The sequence below is a fragment of the Podarcis pityusensis genome, assembly GCF_964106645.2.
Source record: "Podarcis pityusensis genome assembly, chromosome: 13".
NCBI lineage: Eukaryota > Metazoa > Chordata > Lepidosauria > Squamata > Lacertidae > Podarcis > Podarcis pityusensis.
This window is the reverse complement of record NC_138038.1, coordinates 17,674,558-17,695,627: the sequence shown is the minus strand read 5'-3', so window position 1 is coordinate 17,695,627 and position 21,070 is coordinate 17,674,558. Positions and strand designations below refer to the sequence as shown.

At 44.9% G+C, this 21,070-nt stretch overlaps 1 long non-coding RNA gene across 1 annotated transcript; it reads right to left on the bottom strand.

Moving 5' to 3' along the window:
• Nucleotides 1-15,238: 15,238 nt before the first annotated feature.
• On the bottom strand, nt 15,239-20,615 carry LOC308460247. The gene is made up of 3 exons (XR_013978521.1): nt 20,589-20,615; nt 17,858-20,538; nt 15,239-17,809 (listed from the first exon to the last, which is right to left on the bottom strand). It is a non-coding gene; the product is annotated as an uncharacterized lncRNA (long non-coding RNA).
• Nucleotides 20,616-21,070: the final 455 nt, after the last annotated feature.

Below are 21,070 nucleotides of genomic sequence, written 5' to 3'. Positions count from 1 at the left end.
TTTTAAAAAATAATGCAAAGTGATGTGGAAGTGGGGAGGACTTGAATTTAAAGATCGGAAAAAATGAGAAACACAAAACAATCGAAATTGTCAGCACATTTAGCATCACTGGGTGACATAGAAGTTAGAGGCCCCTGTGCTCTAGGAAAACTTAAATTAGTCTGTGGAGAGGCTATATTAACCATTAATGTATTAAGAATATGCTTGAAATGATACCACAAATTAAAGTCTTTTTTTGTGTGGAGATGTGTATAACTACAGACTTGTACCCAGTTATTGTCATTAAAAGTTTTATTATTTTGGAAAATAACGTTTTTATTAATTAAAACCTTTGGTGGGGGAAATGTGCCATGGCACAGTGGTGCGTTTTTGAATTTCAGGAGCTCATCCTGACAGCTCCCAGTGCTAGGCAGGCACCCCAAATCCGAAAATCCAGGTAGCTGTGTTGATTACCCACATCTGGAAGAGAAGTGCCATCTAGATGTTGAACTCCAGCTGCCTTCAGTGCCAGTGATCAGGGCTGATGGGAACTGTAGTCCAGCAGCACCAGGAGGGCACCATATTGGCAGCCTCCCGTACATAGCCCAGCACCCACTGTGATTATTATCTGCAGGGCTGCAGTCCTATGCAGTTTCCTGGGTGTAAGCCGCACATCTCACTGATGCTAGCAACCTCTGACTATGAAGATTTGGCTTATTGCAAGACACATTGAACTTTAAAGGAATATATTCAGCCAGCTGAAATTCAACATTTAGTATTTAATTTAGGATCGGGGAGCCAGTTACCCTCCCATTGTTGCTGGACTGCCACACTCATTATCCACTTCATTGGCCATGCCAGCTCCGGCTGATGAGATCGAGCCCAGCAGTTTGAGCCCTCCCCCCCCCCGTTTAATTAGAAATGCTAACAATCTTGCAAAGGAGCTGCGGGTGGCACTGTGGTCTAAACCACTAAGCCTCTTGGGCTTGCCAATCAGAAGGCTGGCAGTTCGAATCCCCGCAACGGGATGAGCTCTGTCCCAGCTCCTGCCAGCCTAGCAGTTTGAAAGCACGCCAGTGCAAGTAGATAAATAGGTACTGCTGTGGCGGGAAGGCAAACGGCGTTTCCATGCACTCTGGTTTCTGTCACGGTGTTCTGTTGTGCCAGAAGCGGTTTAGTCATGCTGGCCACATGACCTGAAAAGCTGACTGCGGATAAAGATGAGCACCGCAACCCCAGTCGTCCACGACTGGACTTAACCGTCAGGGGTCCCTTTACCTTTAAGGTGAAGAAGGAGCCCCTTTGAATAAAAGAAAAGAGCTATCCAACCTCTGCTTATCCCTGCCAGCCCAGCCCCACTTCCTGGATGCTAATCTGTCACAATCAATAATGAAACCTGAAAGTCTCATTATCAACTCATTCATTAGCCACAGAAAGGAGGAGGATACCTCAATTAAACTCCCGAGTTTTCCTGCTATGAAAAGAAGACCTCTTTTGGGCTACCCTCTACATGACACTACTAGAAAGCTAGGGAAAGCCTACACCTGCTTTTACACAGGTGTTAAAGGGGAGAACATCTGCCCTGCACCCCTTTTATCGCATCTGATCGCCCAGATCTTGCTTTGGCAGTTCACAGCAGATGTGCACACGCACCCCTCCCCCGGACCGTGTTTCAATTTGGGCCCTCAGAAACGGAAAAATGCCACAGTGCCATAGAGAGAGCACAATGTTAATTCCTCCTCCTCTTCAGCTTAATGTCTGGGCCTCATGCCCACTGAGACATTCCCAGTACCTGCCAGATTGTACAGCGGTACCTCGGATTATGAACTTAATTAGTTCCAGAGGTCCGTTCTTAACCTGAAACTGTTCTTAACCTGAAGCACCACTTTAGCTAATGGGGCCTCCGGCTGCTGCTGCGCCGCTGGAGCCGGATTTCTGTTCTTATCCTGAAGCAAAGTTCTTAACCTGAAGCACTATTTCTGGGTTAGCGGAGTGTGTAACCTGAAGCATATGTAACCTGAAGCGTATGTAACCCGAGGCACCACTGTATATGGATAGGTTGTGCAGGGGTGGGGTGGGGATGCATGCACTCTGTACACACACAGGAGCACATTGATGCTGTGTTATTCACTCATGTTTTTCCAGTCCTGGCACTAAGCTCACAGGTCCCAAAGTAAAGAGCTCAGCTAAACTGCAGGTGGGCTTTTGCCCTTGCAAACAAACGGGCACCCTCTTTTCATGTCTGTCATTTTGCTTTGATCTCTTGTAACGTGCTGCCACCCAGTGGCCTTCCTGGCAAATTGCACCAGGTAATTCAGAGGTGGATCACAACATAACCTTTCCTTGCCTCTCATTCTGTCCTGCTGACCGTTGCTTGGTAAGCGCCACAGTTACTTTCCATAAGCAGACCTTTCTCCTTTCCCCAGGCCAGCTCCGTTAGGACTATTGCTCACTTCCTAGCCTCAGTATTACCTTGGATGGAGATGGAATGGTCTTGATCTATGTAGCTAGGAGGGAATGGTTGACGAACATTTACTTATTTATTGTATCTATGTTGCACCTTTCTTTCAAGGAGCTCAAGGTGGGATACCTAGTTCTCTCCCTCCCCATTTTGTCCTGTGAGGTTGGTCTTGCTAAAAGACCATGGCTGGTCCAAGGTCACCCAGGTACCTTCGCCGCTGAGCAGGAAAAGCAGAATAAGTTTTGAGTTACACAAATCCCTGCTTTTATCAAACTCAAGAAGCTTAAAGATACTTTTGTGTGAATATCTGAGTTCTAGTGGAGGGCTGGAGTAACACTGGAACTTCTTGCTATGGTATTTAGAACTGATCAAAAGGTCTAAGAGAATCGGGGTGGGGTGTTCCTAACTTTTTGGCTTCTTGTGAAGCATAGGAGCTTAAAGAGTTTGCGAGACGGGTTTCATTTTTTCTTAAAAGGAACTCTGGACATCTTTGGCCAGCAACTGCTATCTATGGTAGCTGAATACAGCTGTGAAAAAGCTGGTCTCCATGCTGAGGATCCTTCGGAAAGGGGTTGCAAATAAAACTGTTGATACCATAACGTCTCTATACCAATCCATGGTGTGCCCACACTTGGAATGCCGTGTAATTTTCTGGCTGCTGCACCTCAAAAGGGTATATTGCAGAACTGGGAAAGGTTCGTAAAAGAGCTATCAAAGGTTACAAAAGTTTTGTCCCACCATTTGAGCATCTCATTCATTTTGGAGGCTGCAGCAGCCCCTAGTGGACAAGGACCCACAGCCACCAAACAGAGTTACAGTGGTACCTCAGGTTACATACGCTTCAGGTTACAGACTCCGCTAACCGAGAAATAGTGCTTCAGGTTAAGAACTTTGCTTCAGGATGAGAACAGAAATTGTGCTCCGGCAGCGCGGAGGCCCCATTAGCTAAAGTGGTGCTTCAGGTTAAGAACAGTTTCAGGCTAAGACCTCTGGATCGAATTAAGTACTTAACCCAAGGTACCATTGTATTTTCGGGAACAAACATTTATCCAGCTCCTTTCCAGCCCCTCGTTCTGCAGCCACAGCCACCCAAAGCATCACCATCTAACGAACACAACAGAGATAATAAGGAAGGACAAATGCAACATTGGAACAAATTTTCTTTATAACATTAAAAAGATATGCATAAAAACAATATACCTCAGTTTGAAGAGGGCTTCAAGTGTCATTGCAAAGGTCTTCCAGGGCAAGCTTTTGCAAATAACGCCTCCCCAAATAATGGGTGTAAGGAAACACTGACACATAACCAAGCCATAGTAAGGACGTGAAGAAAGACTTCTCTCTTTCATAGTCTGAATGAGATCCATCTGCTTGGCCCCAATCCCTTACCCACCCACCCCCAGGTGTGTAGGAAGGGGGGGTGGCCTACCCCGGGTGTCAGCCAAGAGGGGGTGACAAAATCCTCCCGGGTGGATCACCACTGCGCCGATCAGACCCCAATCAGCATGTGTGCCACTCCAGGTGCCCAAGAGGTTAGCTCCACCGCTGTCCTCAATAGGCCCCGAGGCCTAGTAGGCTGAGGTTGAAGAACAACACCAAGAAAGATGGCACGAAACGCCACCGGAATAATCCTGGCACTATCATTATTTGTGTTCCTGATACTACTGGGAGTATCTTTCGTAAGCCAGTTTATAGCCTCTTGGAGCTATAAAGTGAGATGCAAGGATTCCAAATAAATAAAGGCAAAATGTCTGCCTTTGGGTTGGCCATATTGTGCCTGCAGCCTACAGGGGTTTCCAACTTCCTGAACAATTTCTTCCCTGATTTTGCTGCTTGTGTAACCGCTCAGGTCCTGTGGGAGGAAGCAGCAGCTCAGAATCGGGGGGCTCACTGGTGGGCGGCAAAGAGGGAGATCCCCGGCCGCGTCCTGCCTTAAATAGGGCAGGCCACGCCCCCGAGCCAGCTGATTGGCCGGCCAGGGGATGACGCGGCAGGGAATCCCCCCAATCACACGGTGCTGGCTCCGCCCGCCGTGCACGTGGAGAGGTCGTGAAGCCCACAACTCCACCACCTCCTTAGGCAGAAGTGGCTTTGTCTGTCACCAGAAAAGTGGTATGATGACGCTCAGATTGCCTGCCAAGAGGGGCCGGGCCCAAGGAGTGTATGGTGGGTGCCAGGTGGTAAGTTTCTCTCTGCAAGGCTCTCCTTAGGTGAAGCAACCCCTGATGCCATCAACACACTTCTGACACCAGGGACAAGTTCCTAGTGATCAGGGCGTCACAGAGAAAAGACCCCTAAGCATAAGACTGACAGGTGATTTGTGAAGACCGTTTCCATCCAAGCAGAAAAACCAGCCTCCTGCAGCCTGAAGATGGCTTCCAAGTGCCACCGTTACCATGCTCTTATGCTCTTCAAAACCGGCCCAATTTCCTATAATGTCCGGAGAGAGACCTAAGAGCAAAAGAGAAAAGTTAATGTCCTGAGAGGGCCCTGAGAGCAAAAGAGAAAAGTTAAGTTCCCAGCTGACACCAGGAGGACTGTTCCAGTCCCAAATTCCAGGCCCAGGCTTCAATTTAGGGAAGCTTTTAATGTTTGATGCATTACTGTATTTTAATATTTTGTTCAAAGCCGCCCAGAGTGGCTGGGGGAACCCAGCCAGATGGGTGGGGTATAAAATAATAATAATAATAATAATAATAATAATAATAATAATAATATCAACTGGAATTGGCAATTTAATAATAATAATTTCTAACATAATGATTTAATTATTTATATGCAACCCACCTTGTATATATAATTTTTATTAAATTTTCTGTTTTACAATTTAAAGTAGTATACTCGTTTTTACACCCCAGTGACTTCCATTCTTCTCTTTCCATGGTTCATTTTGCGTATCATAAATCCCTGCATATTTTACAGAAACTATACCAGTCAGTATTCCGTTATTACATCCATTATAACTTATCTACACTGTTGAATTTATCTTAATGCTGTCAGCGTTTTCAGCTGTGCGTAGTTATTTCCCATATATTCAATAAACATTTTTCAATCTTCTTTAAATGTATGTTCTTCTTGTTCTATATGTTAAGTCTGCAAGCTGCGCATATTCTGTCAACTTAAGTTGCCATTCTTCTTTGGCTGGGACCTCACACATTTTCCATTTTGGGGCTAACAAAACACAGGCCGCAGTAGTGGCACACAAAAATAACCTTTTCTGACAGCTGGGAATTTCAGTCTGAATTATCCCCAACCTATCTGACTGGGTTGCCCAAGTCACTCTGGGTGGCTCCCCACAAAATATTTTTACAATTATAAAACATCAACCATTAAAAACCTTGCTGAACAAAGCTGCCTTCAGATGTCCACTAAAAGCGTAACAATAAATTTATTATTTATATTATATTCTCTCTCTCTCTCTCTCTAATTTCATTTTAAATGCCTGCCATCCTCTTGGCCAGACCCACAAGCCTTCCTTCCACATAACACCACCAAATCCCATCCCCTGCCCACCCTCCCGCTGGACACCTCATGCATCTCCTCACTCACCATGGTTACCTGGGCAGGAGGTGGTTCTCCTTCAGACTAGGCTGGGGTTTCATCATTCCTCATGGAAGTGCATGTCTCCAAAATGCATCTCATATACTGTTCACCTATTGCAGTTTTCTGAAACCGGCAATAGCTCAGGCTGTGAATTCAGGGAAAAGCTTCTCCGCATCTGAGACTGCAGAACCGAGAAAACGAAGAGAGGAATCGGGGCCCTCCGGGATCCTGGAAGCAAAGAGTAAACAGACATTGCTTGGGGCTTCTGGGAGGTGCAGGGTAAGGCTGCCCACTCTTTTGTTTTCTCAAATATAGTGGTAAAGGTAAAGGGACCCCTGACCATTAGGTCCAGTTGTGGCCGACTCTGGGGTTGCGGCGTTCATCTTGCTTTACTGGCTGAGGGAACCGGTGTACAATTTCCGGGTCATGTGGCCAGCATGACTAAGCCGCTTCTGGCGAACCAGAGCAGCGCACGGAAACGCCTTTTACCTTCCCGCCGGAGAGGTACCTATTTATCTACTTGCACTTTGACGTGCTTTCGAACTGCTAGGTTGGCAGGAACAGGGACCGAGCAACGGGAGCTCACCCCGTCGTGGGGATTCGAACCACCAACCTTCTGTTCCGCGAGTCCTAGGCTCTGTGGTTTAACCCACAGCGCCACCCGCATTTCAATATAGTGGTACCTCGGGTTAAATACACTTCAGGTTACAGACTCCGCTAACCCAGAAATAGTACCTCCGGTTAAGAACTTTGCTTCGGGATGAGAACAGAAATCGTGCTCCAGCAGCGCAGCAGCAGCAGGAGACCCCATTAGCTAAAGTGGTGCTTCAGGTTAAGAACAGTTTCAGGTTAAGAACGGACCTCTGGAACAAATTAAGTACGTAATCAGAGTTACCACTGTACGAGCATCAGGTGGCTGGGAAACTGATGCAAAACTGCAACAGGAGAAGCAAGGAAGGACCTGAAGAAAGGTTAGATCACCTCCTAGCATTCTCCAAGATCATGATAATCTCCTTATTCATTGTCCTGCTTCCTAATTTTATTGCAGGACCTAGGAATCTCAACTCCAGGGCCCAAATACAGCTTTCCAGGTAGCATTTGATTCTTAGGGGGGCAAAGTGCCCCCTGTTCTGTTTGCACCTTGAAAAGAACCCCCAATTGTCTTTATTTCTGGATGTTAAGCAGAGCTCCCAAGGTGACTTTGGTGGAAACTAGAGCAAATCGGCCCCATGATGTATCTGCCTCCATTTCTCCAACGGAGGGTGGAGCTTGAGGTTGAGCAAACGCACCTCCCTGATTGGTCCCCCCCCCACCCCTGCCATTCTCCAATAGGTCAAAATCCATGTAAGCACCTCCTCCACTCGCTGCCACTCAAGATGCCCCACTGCCACTCAAGCTACAGAGCACCGCCTCCCTGTAGCTTTGAATAAGCCGGATGTTGAGGCTTCCTGTTTCCTTTTGTACCCACTGGCCTGTTGGCCCTGTCAGTCACCTGGAGCCCATAAACGATTGGGCCTCCTGAGGGAAGGGGGGGGGGCAATGGGTCTTAGTCCTGTCTCACATTCGAAGTGTGTCACGGCCCTCCAATGTTTCTCCTATGAAAATAGGATGTCCTATTCAATAATAATAATAATAATAATAATAATAATAATACCCCACCCTTCTGAGTGGGTTGTCTAGACAGCTTCCAACATATATAAAAACATAATAAAACATTTTTAAAAACTTCCCTATATAAGGCTGCCTTCAGATGTTTTATTAAAGTTGTATAGCTACTTATCTCCTTGACACGGGGGTGGGGTGTCACTTAATTTCATACCCTCCAGTGAAAATAGGGACATCCTACTATACCTTCCAACATTTCACCGATCCTAAGGAAAAACAGGACATTCCAGGATCAAATCAGAATCCGTGACAGCTTCTGTAAATCCGGGACTGTCCCTGGAAAATGGGGACAATTGGAGGGTCAATGTTCAGAAAGTGGAATAGAGAAAATATTTTCTCCCTCTCTAGTATGAGAGTCACACCATCAGGATGGATAAAAATCAATTTTAAAATAGGATTTTTTAAAAATTTAAATCAGATTTTTAAAATTTAAATTGCATTTTTAAAAATAAAATGCTTTTGAAGGTAAAACCTTTCTAAATATAGTTTTCTATTTAAGTTACACTATAGTCCAAAGGCTATTCATCAGGAAATAAAGATTTATTTTTAATTATGTAGCATAAGGCTTTATATGCAATATTTAAATTTTTTGGTAAATGAGTTCCATTAATGCATTCACAATGCCATGCTCTTCCAGAGGTTTCTGTAAGATTATTTGGGGCAGTTTTTCTTACGAGAAGATGCTTGTTTTTGCAGTTCTCAAAAGTGTGAATTTGTGTCTGCAGAGATAACATGCCTTTTCTTCACGGGAAAAATGTTATAAAATAAACATACAGTTGAGGAAAAAACCTCAATCCCATTGTTTGCAAATTTATATACACAGAACCAACCCCTTACATATTAATAATAATAATAATTTATTATTTATACCCCGCCCATCTGGCTGGGCTTCCCCAGCCACCCTCGGCGGCTTCCAACAAAATATTAAAATTAAATAGTCCGTCAAACATTAAAAGCTTCCCATTAAAAGCTTAAATGCTAAGTTCCAAGAGGTTCAATGACTAGATTGTTTGGAGTGGAATAGATCTGCACAAGTAGCTAAGTGTGAAGCAGTAAAAATGAAAGTGCAGCCTTGTGAGCAGAATACTCCACAGGTCTTGGGATCTTTGCGTAATAATTGCGCAAGTCGGTTGCATGTCTGTGCAACTCAAAACCTGAGGCAAGTGCTGAAGGCACTTCAGGGCTGGCAACCTCTTCCCAATACCACTGAGTTCCAACAACTGCAGTAATACTTAGCTGTACAGAATAGGCACCTGAATGTAGAAGCAAATCTAAAAAGGGCGGTGGAGGAAATAGTAACTGGGATCTGTAAGTCCTTGCTGATACCTTGAAGTACTTGCCAGTGAACTAATAAAGAGTTCACCGGTTCCAGGCCCTTCTTCCCAGGGCTGGCCTGACATTGTCCAAACAATAAAGTCTCTATCTCCTGCAGCAGGAATCCCTGAATTTCTCTGCTCCAGGCCTTGGTTCCCCTTTTCCAGCTTTCCACCAGCATGCTTCTACTCAGCCTGTTCATTCTGCAAACCTGTTCCAGCCTAGGCCTACCAACAGTATTGCAGCAATTGGGTAGGCCAGTCAAATGACCATGCAGCAAACAGGGCGATAAAGCAAGAAAGTTTTAATTGTTTGCCGGCAGCAATCAATGGCAAGGAGGAATAAGTTGCAAAGTCCGGCCCCTCCCAACAGGGGAGGATTCTGTTTATACATTCTTGAATCAAATCTTTATCCAATCAAATGTTACAGCATGCACATACTCAGATAGATAATGAGGTTCTGCCTAGAGATAAGGCATGAGGAGTTGGACATTACATGTCTTTATTTAGTAATCCTTATCAGCCTATCTCTGTGTGTCTCTGGGAAGTGGGTGTCTGAGTGTATGTACGTACTGGATACGGGGGCCTGGCCTAGATCAACAAAATGGCTTCCTTGCTTAACGTTTTAACTCTCAAAATGGCTTCCCTGAGCACGTTGCCACAGTACAGTGGTACCTCGGGTTACATACGCTTCAGGTTACAGACTCTGCTAACTCAGAAATAGTGCTTCAGGTTAAGAATTTTGCTTCAGGATGAGAACAGAAATTGTGCCCCGGCGGCATGGCAGCAGCAGGAGGCCCCATTAGCTAAAGTGGTGCTTCAGGTTAAGAACTGTTTCAGGTTAAGAACGGACCTCCGGAACGAATTAAGTACTTAACCCGAGGTACCAAAGCCAGGGCTGCTGGGAGATATAGCCCCTCTGAGATTCCATTACATTTGTGTGTGTATATAGCCTGAGATTTATCACAATATTCTCTCCCTGGAGGAGAAAACCTGTAACGGCAGTAGGCTGCAAGAGACCCAGTTTGGGAATATTTTAATAATAATAATAATAATAATAATAATTTATTATTTATACCCCGCCCATCTGGCTGGGTTTCCCCAGCCACTCTGGGCGGCTTCCAAAAGAATATTAAAATACTATGATACATCAAACATTAAAAGCTTCCCTAAACAGGGCTGCCTTCAGAAAACAGCTGCCCTAAACAGGGCTGCCTTTTAATGACATTCCTCTTCCTATGGGTAAGGCAGGCATGCGTTCAACATGCAAACTCTGCAACAAATAAATGCAAGGCCCGGTGGCCGGAATGTTTGCTAAAACTCAGTCTAAGTTGTTTTTAAAAATTGTTTAACCACATCAGTTAACAAGCATGGATGCATATGCTATATAATGCTATTGTTTTAGTTAAACAAATGGTTTAAATTGTTATTAAGGAAATGATTATTTTTCTCCTTCCAATAAAGTACAACAGAAAAGTTGTCCAGACACAGCCGTACCTTGCTTGCCAAATGCCTTGGAACACGTATGTTTCAGCTCCTGAACGATCGAAAACCAGAAGTGAGTGTTCTAGTTTTTGAACGATTTTCAGAAGCCGAGTGTCTGGCGTGGCTTCCGAGGCTTCTGATTGGCTACAGGATGCTCCTGCAGCCAATAGGAAGCCACACCTTGGGGTTCCGGGAGTCAAACAGACTCCCAGAATGTATTCTGTTCGAAAACCAAGGTACAACTGTATAAACGGTTAACTTATTAAACCTCACGATAGTTTCATAATTATCTGTCTATGCAGTGCTTATTTTTTCTAGGGGGACGCAAGAGTACGCATACCCCTAAACATTTTGTGAAACTAAGTTTGGCCTCATTGGGGGGCAGTATTTCAATATGAGTAGGAAAATGAGAGTACCCCTAAACATTTTTTTATATCAGTAATTTTTGATATAACTGTAAAAACTATTCTGAAAATTTATTGTTCCAAAAATGAAACCTTCATCTGGTTGTTAATATTAAGATTATACCAGCGAGAATGAGTCTTTCTGTGGGGGGAAATTAAATCAAGTTTTACTGACTAGTGATTTAAATCGATTTGATTTAAATAAAATCCACCCTGCAAACCATACATTTAAAGAGCATCTAGTGCACATTTAAAGCACATGACCTCCCCCTGTAGCACCCTGCTTGTGGTTAACGCTTAGCTGGAATGAAATATTCAACGCAGCAATAGAGAAATTAAAATAATAATTTATTTGTCAGACAAATAAATGAGAGGCACAGTGGTATATGGTTACCAAGCTCTGGCCTGCTCTCCTGCCATTATGGCCAGCACTTATATTCCCTCAGCCCAGCCCCCTTGCTCCTCCTTTGGCTGCCTCTGTCCAATCAGCCTGGTTGAATTTCCTATTGGCTGATTGCTAGAACCAATCATATAAGATACTCCCATTTCCTATTACCTTTTATGGGAGACAAAGAGCTATATTTCCTTCTATTTATAATTGGCAAACAAGTAGCCATTAACCTCTACAAGGCACCTTAATTAACGATCACCTTTGCCCCCTTACCATTAACCTCTACAAGGCACCTTAATTACCAGATAACCCTTTGCCCTAGACAAGGCGCCTTAACTAACATTTCACCTTTTGCCCTATTGCCCTATTCACTCCAGAACAGATGGTGGCTAATGGTTCTATTTTTATCTGAACAGAGATCTTGGGTTCACCAGCTATGAAAGATCGCCTTCTTTGGAGCCATATGTCAGGAGTGCTCTGATGGTTTCCTGCCTGGCAGGGGGCTGGGCTCAATGGCCCTTGTGGTCTATTCCAACTCTAGGATTCTAGGATTCTATGATTCTATGAAATAAGAATCTAACATAAGAATCTAAATTTCTAAATCCTTTACATAATTACATTTAAGCCAATATATTTAATACATAACATATATAGTTTTTTTATAAGCAAAGACGTTCACAGTAAGAAAAAACTTAAAAACACTTTCTTCAGAGAGAAGCCCCCCTTTCCCTAGCCAGCTGCTGTTTCCATTAGCTCTTGCCGTTTGTCCTATTTGTGGCACAATATTCTTACTATTTACCAGCTTACCATTGTGTTTTTGCAACTTGATTATTTGTAAGGTCAGTGACCTCGCTTCCCAGCCTTTTTATGACTGCAATAAACCAATAAACCAAAGGGGCCCTCTGCCTAAGAGGATGAACATCTGCCAAAATCTTAGCCAGCCTAGTTCCTGCCTGGCATGAAACATTTGTGAATTTAAGCTCATTTTTAGAATTATAGGAACCTGATCAAAATATAAGCCTTGATTATAATGCAGGCTCAGATGCCTCATTCCCCCCTTTCAAGCTCAAGGACCTTCATCCCAAGTGTCCTTGATAGCTTGACCTTCATCATATTCCTGAGGTAAAGCTCTATATAGGGCCATGATATGAGGTAGAGTTTCATTCGAAATCATCTTGCTAATTGTACTTCTAAAACATGAAATGATACATGGCACAATACATAAAACCATTATTACTACCGTCAAGAAAAACAAACAAGACAATAGTATTCCTTTGAGTCCCGCAACATTAGGTAACCAGTTGGTGAGCCATCCCATATCCCATCCTTCCCATGTTTGTACTGGGACATGTGCTATACTCTCCATCTTTGTGGCCAACACACGGATTGCCTCACCATTATCAGAAATGTTAAAGCAACAGGCATTCCCTGTCAAGTTCAAGACTCCACATAGGCCTCCCTGCCTGGCAAGTACATAATCCATTCCCATTTTCAGCTGCAAAATGGCGGCTCTACTTTCATCCAGCTGTTGTGCAATAAGTCTCAAACTCTGGGCTGTTGCATTGGTTACAAGTTCCACTACTGCTTGCAATCGAATTATTCTGTTTAGATTATAAATAGGATCCCGTGCCCCTTGTATGAGCTCACCAGGATTCCAGGAGGCAGGATCATAATAGGCTATAATGCGCTCTGGTGGCCAATCATCAGTATCGCTCCAACTTTGGGTACTTCCTCCTGCTATATGAGAAATATCAGCGTTTCTTCGTGTACGCTTGGCCGAATTAGTGGGCATAATCCACATTGGTGGTAATACCCATCCCAGGAAACAAGTCCCACTCCATTTGGAAGGGAGTTGCTTGTATGCCCATTCTCCACATATCCACCACAACCATCGGGTCTGAGGTTTTTGGTACGTGGAGTGCAGAAGGCGAAATATCAAAAGGGGTAGAGAGTTCACAGTGCAGTATGTTAGATTGCCTTTTTCTGTCACAGTTATGTTCCATACCACTTTCCATGCATCAATAAAAGGAGGTGCACAGGGCAAGGTATTCCGAGTTCGATAGGTAGTACCGTTTACCCAGGTTTGACTATTCTTAATATAATCCCAAGTATAGTGACAATGAGAAGAGCCTACCATGGTAGGATCAGCTGCCTCTGATGATTTATGTACACAGAATTCCCCTTGTACAGGTATAACTCGTATTGGTTTAGTTGAGTTCCATCCGGGGAAATTCTGTACCTCTGTTTGGTGTGGCATTTCGCTTACCATACCAATGGCATTTAATGGTATCGGTAATAAGGGCATACCTCCCTCTGAATCATCTGGCCCAAGAGAGCAAACAAGACAATTGGTCCTATTTGTAACATTGGCTACCATCTCAGCTAAGCCTACCCACATATTGTGGTCATGGCGGAATCCATATTTAGCAAATTTGGTCAGATTCAAGGACCCTTCCCCTTCCCAAGGGATCAGGATTAATAATAAAATCATGTTGATGTGTAGTATATGCATTCCTTCCACAAAAGATTACCTTATTGTGATAGCATAAAAATATTAGCCCCAATATAATTCCCCCAGTGACAGAAATGGGGAACCACCAAGACCAAAACATATATCCCAAGGATCCCCAATGAGTAATATCCTTGATAATTGTTCCACAAGGGGGGGCAGTCAATTAATTGTATTAGAGAATCTTCCCGTTCACAATCGCTGGTTTAGACGCTCCTCAAGCTTCAGGCGTGCGCAGGTCAGCCAGCTTCCAGGTTGTGGCTGCAGCAGGCCGGTCGTCTAATGTTGCCCGTGACCTAGCCCGTTCCCCGTAGGGCTAGATACAGGGGTTTTTGGAGAGAGTCAGTTTTAAAGGATTAGAGGGGTCACCTTTGCATGTCCAACTGCCTTCAGACTTCTTCAAACGGGAGTGATGAATCCAGGGGGTCACCTCAGCTACCTTCACCGCTGTTGGAGTAGAGAGCAAGACGGTGTAAGGTCCACGCCACTTAGGTGCAAGTGGATCACGTTTCCACTCTTTCACCCATACGCTATCGCCAGCCTGGAACTGATGAATCGGCTCGGCAATGCTGCACGGCGTGCGCTCGAGGGCCCACCTGTTAAGAGAAACAAAAACACGGGAGAGAGATTGCACTTGTCCCTGTGTCACATAGTCTCCTATTTGTTTGAGGTCAGCTAGAATATCCTGAACAAAGGAGGGCGGCCTCCCATACAGGAGCTCAAAAGGTGACAACTTAAGTCTTTTTGTCGGTGCACACCGAACACGAAACAGTGTTATGGGTAACACATCTACCCATCCCAATCCCGTTTCCTGGGTTAATTTTGCCAATTGGGTTTTCAGAGTCCGATTCATTCTTTCAGTTTTCCCTGAACTCTGAGGCCTATATGCTGCATGCAGTCTCCATTTCACTTGTAGGACTCGACATACTTCTTGTACTACTTGATCAATGAACGCTGGCCCATTATCACTTCCAATGCATCTAGGTAATCCAAACCTCGGGATCAATTCAGTGAGGAGTCTCTTAGTTACCTCTCGTGCCTTTTCAGTTCGGGTGGGAAAAGCTTCAACCCATCCGGTAAGAGTATCTACAAACACAAGGAGATACTTGAATCCCTTAGAAGGGACCAGCTCTGTGAAGTCCACAATTAGGCTTTCCATGGGGACATATCCCACATGTTGGATTCCAGGAGGTTGTACCGGTCCCTGCCTGGGATTGTTTTTAGCACAAAGAACACATTTCTGTGAAATGCAAGTTGCTAATTGTGATAGGTTAATAATATACAACTTCCGACTGAGACTCTCTCTGGTTGCAGTACCGCCAAGGTGAGTAGATTCATGATAATTTCTTACAATTGTGCCTGCTAGGTGATGAGGTACATAAATCCTATTGTCCGGCAGGATCATCCAACCGTCCTTCACAACCGCTCCTTCCTGTTCAGCCCACTTCCTCTCTTCTGGGGTATAGTGAGGTTTAACTTCTCCTGGAACTACCTCTGGTATGAGGGCTGCTATAAATCCTCCCACAGGCTTTTGGGCTGCCTCTCGGGCTGCTTTATCAGCAGCATGATTTCCTCTGGTTATTGGATCCCTTCCTCGTCCATGACCTTTGCAGTGCATTACAGCAATCTGTTCTGGAGCCCATACTGCTTCCAACAGGATTTCTACTTCAGGTCCATATTTCAAGGCCTTCCCGTGGGCTCCTATTAGACCTCTTTCTTTCCATAGAGCTCCATGTGCATGCAGGGTTAAGAAGGCATATTTAGAATCAGTATAGATGTTTGCCTTACATCCGGCTGCCAATTGCAGAGCTCTAGTTAAACCTATAAGTTCAGCTTTTTGTGCTGAGGTGCCAGCAGGCAAAGCTTCAGCTTCCACAACTTCCTCATTGGTGACCACAGCATATCCTGCTCGTCTGGCACCTTCATGCAGGTAACTGCTACCATCAGTATAATATACAACATCTGGATTTTTCAATGGTTCATCTTTCAGATCGGGTCTACTGGAATAAACTTCATCCATTATTTGGAGACAATCGTGTGATTCTTCATCATCTACCTCTGGTAGGGGCAGCAAAGTTGCTGGATTGAGCATATTCACTACTCGTAGATGAATCCTGGGATTTTCACACAATAGGCCTTGGTATCTAGCCATCCTTGGGTTCGTTAGCCAATAACTACCCTTATATTCCATGAGTGTCAGAACAGCATGAGGTACATTCACATACATCGTCTGGCCGAAGGTAAATTTATCAGCTTCTTTGACAAGGCTTGCAGTGGCCGCTACTGCCCTTAGGCATGGAGGCCATCCTTTTGCTACTGAGTCCAATTGTTTTGACAAATAAGCTACTGGACGATTCCAACTTCCTAATCTCTGGGTCAGGACTGCTGCTGCAATCCCATTCTGTTCATGTACATACAGCTGAAAGGGTTTTTCCGAATTAGGCAGTCCAAGGGCTGGGGCCTCCATAAGTCGTTGTTTGATAACTAAAAAGGCTTGTTGCTGCTCAGGTCCCCATACGAATGGGTCCTTTTCTGCACCTCGAGTGCTTTCATGTAAGGGCTTGGCCAGACTGCTGAAATCAGGTATCCATAGTCTACAAAACCCTGCTGTTCCCAGGAATCCTCTGAGTTGTTTCCTTGTGGTAGGTTCCTTGATAAGGCAAATAGCTTCTTTCCTCTCTGGTCTCAATGCTCGTTGTTGGTGTGAGATGTCAAAGCCCAAATATTTGACCTTTTCTAAACATAACTGTGCCTTTTTCTGGGAAACTCGGTAGCCAGCTTCCCAGAGCAAGTGGAGCAGTTCCTCTGTCCCTTCTTTACAAGTATCAAAATCCTTTGCTGCTAATATAAGGTCATCTACATATTGCAGAACCACCTTTTCTCCAGGTATTGAGGGGTAACTTGTTAGATCCTTCGCCAAGGCAGTGCCAAATAAAGTTGGGGAATTTTTGAATCCCTGGGGCAATCTCGTCCAGGTTAGCTGGCCTTTTGTTCCTGTTAAAGGGTCTTCCCACTGGAAGGCAAATATAGGTTGGCTCTGTGGTGCCAGCCGGCAACAGAAGAATGCATCTTTCAAGTCCAATACAGTAAAAAATGTTGCTTCTGGTGGGATCAAACTCAGCAGGGTATATGGGTTTGGTACATTTGGGTGCAAGGTCTCGATAGCCTGGTTTACGAGCCTCAAGTCCTGTACTGGCCTGTATTCATCTGTCCCAGGTTTCCGAACAGGCAAAAGGGGTGTGTTCCATTCTGATTGGCAGGGCTTAAGCAGACCATATTTTAATAGGCGGTCCAAATGTTTCTGGATGCCCTCTGCTGCTCGCCGGGGTAAAGGATATTGCTTTACAGATACAGGGGTAGCCATAGGTTTTAAGGTTACTACAATTGGAGCTATATTCTTAGCCATTCCTGGTGGGCTATTTTCGGCCCATACTCCTGGTGGCACCCGTAGGGTTCGGAGGAGCTTGTTTAACTCTGTATCCAATGTGGGTTGGACTTGCAGGGCTGACATTAGGCGCCATGATTGTTCCTTAGGTACTGAGAGGGAAATTATTCCTGCTGCCTTTGATGGCAGTTTCATTTCTGGACCTCGAGGAGTGAAGGTGATTTGGGCCTGCAATTTGGACAGCATATCTCTACCTAAGAGAGGTATTGGACACTCAGGTATATACAAAAACTGATGGGTTAAACGATGTCCCCCAATCTGGCATTCCAAAGGTTGGAGGAAAGACCTCTTAGCTGACTGACCAGTGGCACTTTTAATGACTACACTTTTGGATGCCTTTTTCTGCAATAGTTCTGGGAGTACTGAGTATTCAGCCCCAGTATCAATCATAAAGTCTATTAAATGGCTCCCTAATTGAATCGTGACCGTGGGCTCCTGGAAGCCTAACTTTATGGAGTCCGGTCGTTCCTAGTCTTGGGTAAAATCCTCCTCTGCCAGTCCAATGAAATTGTCCCTACTCCGTCCTTGTCCAGGTCTCTGATATCTTCCATCTCGGATCATTCCCCGTCCCCGTCCCTGGTTTCTTGGGCCGGAGCCTGGGCCTGGGCCTGGGCCTGGGCCTGGGCCTGGGCCTGGGCCTGGGCCTGGGCCTGGGCCTGGGCGTACTTCTTCCAACCTCAGGGGTTCAGGACACTCCCGCTTCCAATGACCCTCCTTCTTGCAATTTGCACATTGATTCCTTCCCAGTGGTGGATTCCTTCCCCGCCCTCTCCCTCCATTTAAGGGGCGGTAGTCTTGCTTCACTGCTGCGGCTAGCATTACCATCTTTTCCTTCTGCCACTTCTTCTTCTCTTGTTTCTCAGCCTCATCCCTATTCCGATAAACTCGGCGTGCAATGGCCATAATTTGGCTCATCAGCATCCCTTCCCATCCTTCTGATTTCTGAATTTTCTTACGAATGTCAGAAGCGCACTGGGCCACAAAAGTAGCAGTAATCATTCTGCTGTTTTCAGGGGCTTCAGGGTCAAAAGGAGTCCATATACGATAGGCTTCCTGCAGCCTCTCTAAAAAGTCTCCTGGACTCTCATTTGGTTTCTGTTCTACTTCTGAGACTTTAGACATATTAGTGGGCTTCTGGCATGCCCTGCGGATACCTTGCACAAGCGTTTGGCGGTAGGTGGTAAGCCTGGCCAGGTGAATTACATTGTTTGGATCCCAATTAGGATCTTCCAAGGGAAAGTTGTCCCGGAGATGACGGTCAACATTTAAAATATTTCCCACTCTGGCCTGCTCACGCAAATATATCTGTGCCTTTTCAATTATGTCTCTCCTTTCCTCAGTGGTGAACAGAGTATTCAGGAGCTGGCGGCAATCTGTCCAAGTAGGACTATGAGTATTTATTATTGAAGTCACCAAGTCCATCATAGCCTGAGGTTTTTCTGCAAAAGATGGGGTGTGTGTTTTCCAATTCATCAGATCCGTAGTTGTGAATGGAATGTACTGGAGGGTTGAAGTTCGAGGTGGCCGTGGTCCGAGTTGCCCGTTAACCAGCACAGGCTCCTCAAGTGCATCAAATACTCTTCTGAGAGGGGCTACTACGTGATCTTTCTCTTCGCTTTGCTCTAGGGGCCTCAAATCATAGGGGATTGTATCTGTCCCAAGGCGTTCTTTTAGCAGCTTTATACGCCTGGCTGTATTGCTTGCTGACCGATTAAGGTCTCCCTGTAACTTCTGTAATAATTCTCTAGGACTTGGATGTACAGGGGTTTGGGGTAGGCAATCAGTTGTTCCACTAAAAGAGACTGTAGATGGAGTTCTACTGGGACTCACAGGTGGAATAACCACTTCTGCTTGGGCTTTATTATAGGCCTCCAATGCCTCCTGAAGATATTTATCATAATCTATCAAGGAAACAAGTTCTGTGACTCCAGCCCCATTATTCATTCCACTTTCTTGCCTTGGGGTTACAACTGGTGGAGTGTTTGGATTAGGCTCCCTTCGATGTGGAGCATAGGGTGGAGGTGGAAGCACCTCTTCCTCTGGTCCCTCAAAAATGGGTTTGAGTTTATTTGGCAATATTCCTTTCCTAGCTTCGGCTTTTACAGCCAATAATTTGCATCGTTTGACTTTGCATTCCCTTATCCATGGAGGATTTTTATTTAATGTGCTCAGCCAAGAATCTATATATGAAAATTGTTCTGGGCACCCTCCAGTTTCTTTGGCGATATTAGACCAAAGTTTGCTTACTAAATTTATATCAAAGGTTCCCTGAGATGGCCATTCAGTATTTTGTTTCGGCCACTCTAATTCACATAACGTTCTCAAGCGCTCTGGCGTCATTTTGACTCCATATGCCCCTGAGAAGGCTTTCTTAAAATTATTTAACATACATTCAAGAGGTGTATTTTCCCCCTTTGAACCCCCAACTCCCATTGTATGGCCCTGTGAAGTATCCACTCAGTCACTCACACACACGCTTCGTGAGATTCCTTGCCCGGGTGAAGTCGCCTTACCGGGAACCGAAGTACTACCCACTCCACACTCAGGTCAGCTACAAATTGTACTTTCTCACACATACAATGCGCTGGATACTGCACCATACTCTACCTCCCAACCTTTCCCTTTCCCTACACCAGATCACCATCTGATGTACCCAACCACCTAGCGTACTCAGTTCCCCTTTACTGAGACGCAGAAGTTTGATCAAGACTTCTCTTCCTCCCAATTAATTGGAGGGCCAAAAACCCCTTAGTGCACTTACCCTTAGTTGGTTGCCTGTTTATTTCTCTGGTTCCCCCCGGTCCGTCGCCGTCGGTGGACAGGGTATCAGACAGACGAGACTTCTGCGTTCCCCTGGAAAAAAAACTTTCCAGTGCGCGCTGGGTAAGCAGTGAGTGGTCCTCTCTCTTGTACCCTGCCCAGTAAGGCGAAGGGGCTGCGTTCCAGCAGACCACTTATCCGAGTCACAGGCACCATAAAATGTAGCACCCTGCTTGTGGTTAACGCTTAGCTGGAATGAAATATTCAACGCAGCAATAGAGAAATTAAAATAATAATTTATTTGTCAGACAAATAAATGAGAGGCACAGTGGTATATGGTTACCAAGCTCTGGCCTGCTCTCCTGCCATTATGGCCAGCACTTATATTCCCTCAGCCCAGCCCCCTTGCTCCTCCTTTGGCTGCCTCTGTCCAATCAGCCTGGTTGAATTTCCTATTGGCTGATTGCTAGAACCAATCATATAAGATACTCCCATTTCCTATTACCTTTTATGGGAGACAAAGAGCTATATTTCCTTCTATTTATAATTGGCAAACAAGTAGCCATTAACCTCTACAAGGCACCTTAATTAACGATCACCTTTGCCCCCTTACCATTAACCTCTACAAGGCACCTTAATTACCAGATAACCCTTTGCCCTAGACAAGGCGCCTTAACTAACATTTCACCTTTTGCCCTATTGCCCTATTCACTCCAGAACAGATGGTGGCTAATGGTTCTATTTTTATCTGAACAGAGATCTTGGGTTCACCAGCTATGAAAGATCGCCTTCTTTGGAGCCATATGTCAGGAGTGCTCTGATGGTTTCCTGCCTGGCAGGGGGCTGGGCTCAATGGCCCTTGTGGTCTATTCCAACTCTAGGATTCTAGGATTCTATGATTCTATGAAATAAGAATCTAACATAAGAATCTAAATTTCTAAATCCTTTACATAATTACATTTAAGCCAATATATTTAATACATAACATATATAGTTTTTTTATAAGCAAAGACGTTCACAGTAAGAAAAAACTTAAAAACACTTTCTTCAGAGAGAAGCCCCCCTTTCCCTAGCCAGCTGCTGTTTCCATTAGCTCTTGCCGTTTGTCCTATTTG